Consider the following 7,429-nt stretch of genomic DNA (forward strand, 5'->3'; position numbering starts at 1 on the left):
CTGTGGCACTTTACTGAAAGGGGGGGGGGGGATGAGGGGGGCAAGTTCTGGCTTGTATATCATAGTGTAGTCTCTTATCAGTTAGCACACACCCTAAGTTTACTACACTGGCACACTGTGGTGGCTGAACTGTCAGGCAAATTTGTAGATTCCAGCACCTCCCCTTTTCTGCTAAAGCAATTAGAAAACAACAACATCGGTTTCTCAGGCTAACAACTGTTCATTTTGGATTGATGCCACCCTGTGGAATCGATTTTTGCTTCCTGCTTGCTTTCTCCACAGAGTGTCACTTCTGAGAGTGATAAATATAAAGATGAATCATTAAAGAAACAAATCATCTTTACAAATCATCTTACCGATACAACGCTTATATAACAACACTGAGTCATTAAATGATGTAATTACATTTTAATACATGTATAACTACCAGCTGATTGTCAGGAATGCTAAAATAACTTAAGACATGTGGAATAAATATTTTACAATGTTGGGTGTAGTTCAGTCCGGCTTCAGTCATTGAAAGTTAACTTTTCATCATGTTGCTGGAAATGCACCGTAACCATTCGCTCCACATCAATGTCAATCTCATCACATTACTCTAATGTTTATCTTTTCACCTCTCTTCTACTCCGTGTGCTTCTTTTCATCTCTGCTCTCAGTCCATTTGGAGTTTACTTTCACCGATGATGTCAACGTCATTGTTGTCTAAACAGTGTATAAGCAGTGGTCTCAAAAACATCAATCTTTGACTTCTTCAGTAATTACCCTCTCTCCGAATGCCTTTCCTGTGAAATCATGATTCACTGAACGATTAAACTCTTACAGCTAATACACAAGACATAACACTAACGTTTGTTTAGAGTAATGGAATTTTACAGTTCCTAAAGATTGCATGAGAATGAAATGATGTAAAGGCTTCCCGCAGTACATCCAGCACTTTGTTCATTTTGAACTACAATGTGTTTATTCTGGACAAATTTAAAAGACAATCACATGCTAAAATTCCGCTGACATTATACAAGATCTCTGGAGAAGATGCTGCTGTGGTCTCCATGCTAGATTTACATAAAGACTGAGGCGTTATCCGAGGAGAGAAAAATGTGGGGAAGGTGATGCTCAAGTCCCTCAGATGCACATGCCCCACCCCCCAAACCTCCAACTACAAAAAAAAAGGGAGGGGGGGGGGGGAGCAGTAACAATATCACAATATTCACTTTGTGTCTATCCCAATGCAAACATTACTTTGAGTGTAAGTTTGACCTACCTTTTTGTCATATAAAAACAAAAGGAAGAGTGTACGCTGACAGCTGCAGTTCGAGCATCCTGAGGAGAACAGAAGGAGAGCTTTGAAGAACTTGACCTTCAGGAACAATAAAACGGCATCATCAAACGCTCCCGCGAGACAGGCCACTGACCTAGAGATCCAAGTGTCTGCTTGAGATGATTCATATTAAACTGTGGGGAGCACTCTCTTTCTCTCTCTCTTTTTCTCTCTCTGTCTGTCTGTCTCTCTCTCTCTGTCTGTCTATCTGTGTGTGTGTGTGTGTGTGTGTGTGTGTGTGTGTGCGCGTGTGCGTGTGTGTGTGTGTGTGTGTGTGTAATGCAATAACACATGACAATATGAGGCTTCTTTACAAATTTATCAGTAATATAGGTGGGGATTATGACAGTAACAGCATAATCAGTGGGCATTTTGAATTTTCCCACAGCTACTAAACTAAACCAGGACATGATTTGAAAGATGGATCTTTTTGATAATGAAGAACTATATTGCATGGGTGAATACTAGTGTCATGTTTCTAAACCTTCATGACACAGACTTAATATCATGGAACATTTTTGGTGAAGCACTCTAAAAAAACCACCCTTAGATGACATCTATTTCCTATATTTCAGCAACATAGAAAATTTGAATTTAAAGTCTCCTGTACTAATACATAAATGATGATTAACAACATTCTGAATCACCAGCACAAGCACACAATTATTCCCATACATCTTGTATACTAAAAATAACCATTTTATACAAGTAATATTTACACAATTAACTAGAGCTGAATAATTTCATTTAAAAATAATTATTATTGTAATCTCCCTGTATGAAGAATACTCTGATGAAGCATATTTACAGTAAAACAGTCATTAAGCTTAGTCTTAGCCTCTTATAAATTCATTTCTTCACCCCTAAGATTGAAACTGAGAGAAGGAAAGATGTTCTGGAATACTACTAATAGTGGTTTGATTAGACACTGGTTGGAACATCAGTTTGTAAAATGGAACGGGGTCTCTTTGACCCCATGAGCAAGAATCTTGCTCCCTGTCTTTAACGGCTTAACAAAAAATGTACTCATATACATTATAGCACTCAAAGAAATGTACCATTTGGCATGCATTCACACAGCAGTCATTTATATTTTGGCAGCAATAAAATGATTTAATTACTCAAATCAAAGTAAAAAAAAAAAAAAAAAGCTGCAATATTTACATAGGTATAATCAACACACCCATCTATGACTCAAGTTTTCTGTGCACAGTGTAATGAGTGCATATGCTCATATTTCTTGATGTCTTATTTTGCAGAACATCCAGCACTTTGTTCATTTTGAACTAAAAATGTGTTTATTCTGGGTAGATTTAAAAGACAAAAACTGTCAGATGGTTATGGCTCTGATTCTGAGATGATTAACTAAACAGAGTGTGGTGAGATATTGCGTAAGCGGTTGGTTTACCAGGTGGGTCTGCTCTCTCATCAGGAAAAAGGTTCCAGAAGTCCCTTGCTTTAGTCCACATGTTAATCTTTACAGACCACTCAAGGAAGCGGTGTTGACAGCCTTGGATTTGAGGTCAGAGGAGGGCCAAAGGTCAAGCACTTCCTGCTGACATGAAAGCACGTCCAAGCACACCTTGCTCTTCGTCTCTGTCGTCTAGCCCTCACCAGACCATCTGTACCTTCACAACCTGAGGCTCATTGAGTGCAAACAAAAGCCATGTGTTAATTACCTTTGAAGGAGGGATGACTTAAGGACCGTGGCAGACTCTCATCTGGTTTCAGAGCTAGGACTGAAGAAAGGCTATGCTTTCATGGTCGGTTGCAATACTGTTCTCCTTTACCTGCTTACTGCGGGGTCCGCACTGAAGGGAAACAACCCATCAGCCTCTGATTTCTATGCCAACTCCGAAACACAGCAACATACTTGAAGATTTTTCAAATCATTGTTTACGTGAGGAAGAACATTAGATTAAACTGAATATTTTCCCTCCTACATTTCAAGTAAACTAATGGATGAAGCTCTGTAAATGAAACATAACGATTTGCTTTGCTTAGGTATATGGGTGGAATTAAGCTGTCTTTTACTGAAGATTTACATTTGCAATCTACATAGCAGGTACCCGACTATACTTCTGGAATTCTGCTGCTCCAGTTCTAGAGCCCACAATGAATACAGAAATTTAAACATAGTTAGGTCACTTGCCAACTTCTTTTTATCCATTATACTAAGCAAAGGAATCCTATCTCTCGCCTTTTACCCAAAACAAAGGCACTATATCATTAAACAGATATCTTTTAGATCGTTAAATACCTTAAGTTTAAGTCAGTTCTTCAGATACACCCAAGCTATAAACATCTATAAATTCATAACTCTGTAGAATATATCTTATGATTTAAGGAGGAGCCTTGGCTCTCTCCCATTTCCAGGACAGACAGAAGACCACTGCCTTTTGCAGAGGGGAACACCTTGCTTGATCTGGCAAGGAGGTCTTTAAATATTCTCTATAACCAGCAATCTCCAAGGAAAGCAAACAACTCTGATCTTTCAGTGTAATTCCACTTCTAAGTTCGCTCTACACCACAACAACATTTCAAAAATATGAACTTCAATTTTGCCACCCCCCCCCCATGTATGGAAATAGTCATCTAGACAGTATATCAGCTATTTCTGTCATACATGCAAAGTTCCTCTGAAGTGGTCTTGTAATGACAACCCTCATACAATGGTTTAACATTTAAAGAAGTGATGCCCACATGACAAAACCAAACCTGTCCGCAAGTATGACCTTGTTTGCAAAAAGATGAGAATTCTCTCAACCAAAGAGAAGTGGCAAATGTGGAGGAAAATCCCTTTTATTCTAGGGAAAAGTGAAGAAGTGAAATGCTTTATTCCAGGATTCTAAGAGCAGATTCCCAGGCCTGGAAGCAGCAGTGGAAAGTAATCAAGTGGCTCTATGATGTCATCCTGATGAAAAGCAGTGTGTCAGAGAGTTGGCTGAACTGGTTATGCTTTGGCATGAGCTGTACCACATCACACTGAAATATGACATCAAAGCAGGTGCCAAGCTAGGAAAGGAGGCTGACAAAATCCACTGGTCATCTTGATTACAACATCTCAGGGAGAACATAATTCAAAGACTAAAACCGAAAACCCAAGATAATGTATCATCTGTCAGGAGAGTAGAGTAATGTGTCTGGGTCTGATTTCACAAATAAACCATCAAAAATTATGTATCATTTTTCCTGCATCATAGGTTTTTTTTTTTGTTGAAACAGAAGGAAAAAATCAAAATTGAGGTTAATTACAGAAGTCATTAAGCTGCAAAATTATGATGTCAGAATGCAAGAGTATATGTAAAATATAAAGTACAGCTTTGGCTCTCCCTCCAGGTTAAATAAAATGAATGAGATAAAATGAGAAAAATCGCAAATGCCCATAATCGTGACCTGTGACTAAGGTATTTCCTTTCACAAATCAGCAACACTGGATGGTGTTAAACTTTTCCACAACAAGAGAGCATGATTATCCAGGCGTCTCCGTGGAGATGAGGCTCAGACAGAACAGAGGGCAAATAATAACAGTATGTCGTGGTTGATAATTGGTCTCCGCTCCTTCCCCTGTCCCTACCTATGCGAGGGCAAGGGGGTTGATTCAGTCTGTGGGCGTGAGTAGAAACTTCTAGAGGAGGGCCCCCAGACTTATGCCCTGGTGCCTCTGAAGCAGCTGCCTCCCTTAGACAGGCACACACATGCACACACACACACACACACACATGCACACACACACACACACACACACACGCAAAGACACACACACACACACACACAGGCACATTTTATTAGGTATTTGTAAGAGCGATGAGGAAGTCCCTGTTCCCTGCGTGCTTGGTTCCCTTGGAAACACAGGACCTCTCCTGTACACAGCACTTGTCTTATTCTAATCAACCTTCTCAGTCAAAGGTCTTAACCACTACATGATCACCCATACAGACGCACAAACAAACACATATCCAGAGTCGTTTTCAAATATGTATTCAAGTATGTAATGAATGAAATAAAATACAGATATCTATTTAACGGTAACATGCATGATTTTGAGAATCAGCCGTGGCAATATTTAAACATGGGCTGATGCCATCCCGTAGACATATCTATTAACTCACATTTGCACCAAATATAGAACCTGTCAACCCTATTCTTTCATGACCTTTCTGTGTCACATAACCCCAAACGAAACTACCATGTCTTGAAATAGTTAGGATACTTTTTTTTTTCAATCAAACAGGGCATCATCTGCAACCAATAGAGGGTCTCTTCTTACAAAAGGAGAGCCTGTTCGACAGATGTCTCCTACCTCTTCTCTTGATTGTTAGTCCACAGCTAGATGGCACCTCTTGACTCATATCAGGGTCAGGGCTGTTTTCTAATCTTTAGAAAGAAAACAGATGATATGTTAAATGGACTAAAAAAGGAGCCTAAATTAATTAATTGTTTGCATGAATACAGATTGTTTTCAGTATTTACATCGTTACTGGTTTCAACATTGTAAAAGTCTGATGAGGAATTTTCTGTGTAATGATGTAACAAACCAGAAAATCAAAGATGCTCTCAAAATATCTCCAAGCAGGAATGGAACGGTCATAGTACATATAAATGCATCACTCAGAATCTGTGTAAAAAGAAACTACCATCAATAGAATTTTGAGTTTAAAAATGCACAGTACTGAGATTTGATCTATTTTAAAAGTAACAGATCTGTCTGCATAATATTAGGAAATTATCAGTACTATTACCACTCATTCACAACACTTGAACCTTGCTAATCAGAGTTATGTTTCTCTTTTGGTTATGGGTTTTTCTCGGATTTCCTCACTTCATGCTTTGTAGCTTAAAGGCACAAGCCCAGTGAGGTTATGAGAGAGGGGAATGACCCTCACAAGAAATGACAATGAGGCTTAATGATTTACTCTCACAGCTGAACCCATACCCTCATGATCCGTAAGGTGGTTCCTTAAGGTCAGGTCCTTACAAGATCCAAAAAACAAAAAAAAAAAAAGTGGGTGCCACTTTAAAGAAAACGTAAAGAAATTCACCCTGCGAATTACAAAGGTTTTATAGATGGCGATCTTTGCTTTGTTCTCGGAATGAGGACTTACACCTGTTTCTGATGATGGGAGCTACAGCCTGTCCCTTTCAAGACTCTGATCCTTCCTGATCTCTTTGATGTAACCTGACCTAACAGTTCCAGCTAGCAGGATTTGATGATCACGGATGGGTCCTGAACAGCAGCATGTGTGAATCAGGACAAGCGAGGATGTGGGGAGAGAGGAGATGAGGAGGTGTGTGACAAGAGCTGGTGAAGGAGAGCAGACAGAACTCTCTCTCTCTCTCTCTCTCTCTCGATTCCTCTTTCTCACACTATCTCTCTTTCTCATATCTGCGATATGTTTGAACACACTAGGCATAAGAGTCACATGATCAGCATTGCCAGCCCAGAGTTAAGCAGTAAAACCTGTGGCTCCGTGAGGGCACATGTAACTGATCACAGATGAAAGACAGGCTTTGACTTTCATGGGTGGGGGGGGGGTATTGGAGTTTTTGGTAGGGGGGCAATAGGGGCACTTTTGAAACCATTGCCACTGGAACAGCCGGGTCATTTTCGAATGACCTAATTCTGGGATTAAACCACAAATACACAGTTTGTCGGTGGATATTTTTGCAGTCGCTGCATGGACAGAAAGAGAACGAGAGAGTGAGAAGGTGAGACTGAAAAAGCTTAAAACCTTGAGTTCAAACAAGGTACATATGAAAAAACACACTATAGTAAGTCATTGAACAATATACTTTGAAACTCTTGAGGGAACCAAATATAGGATTACCCACATTGACATTTTACTATGTGTCATACAACAAGGGCCCCCAGCAATGCATACCAGAGGCAAGGGTCCATCTGTGAGAGATTTAAGGGTTACATTTTCAGGGATGACGTGTAATAAAAACGTGAGGTGTGGGTCAATGTGACTAGACTCCACCAGGGACACGCCTTTTTTTCTCCTGAGCTTACCACATGTTCTAATCTCTACAAACATCTGTTTGAAGTTCCCCAATAAATCCCATCATTCCTGCTGGTGGGATTTCACACCGCAGGTGACCTTGCAG

Source organism: Chanos chanos, chromosome 13, assembly GCF_902362185.1.
Source record: "Chanos chanos chromosome 13, fChaCha1.1, whole genome shotgun sequence".
Classification (NCBI taxonomy): domain Eukaryota; kingdom Metazoa; phylum Chordata; class Actinopteri; order Gonorynchiformes; family Chanidae; genus Chanos; species Chanos chanos.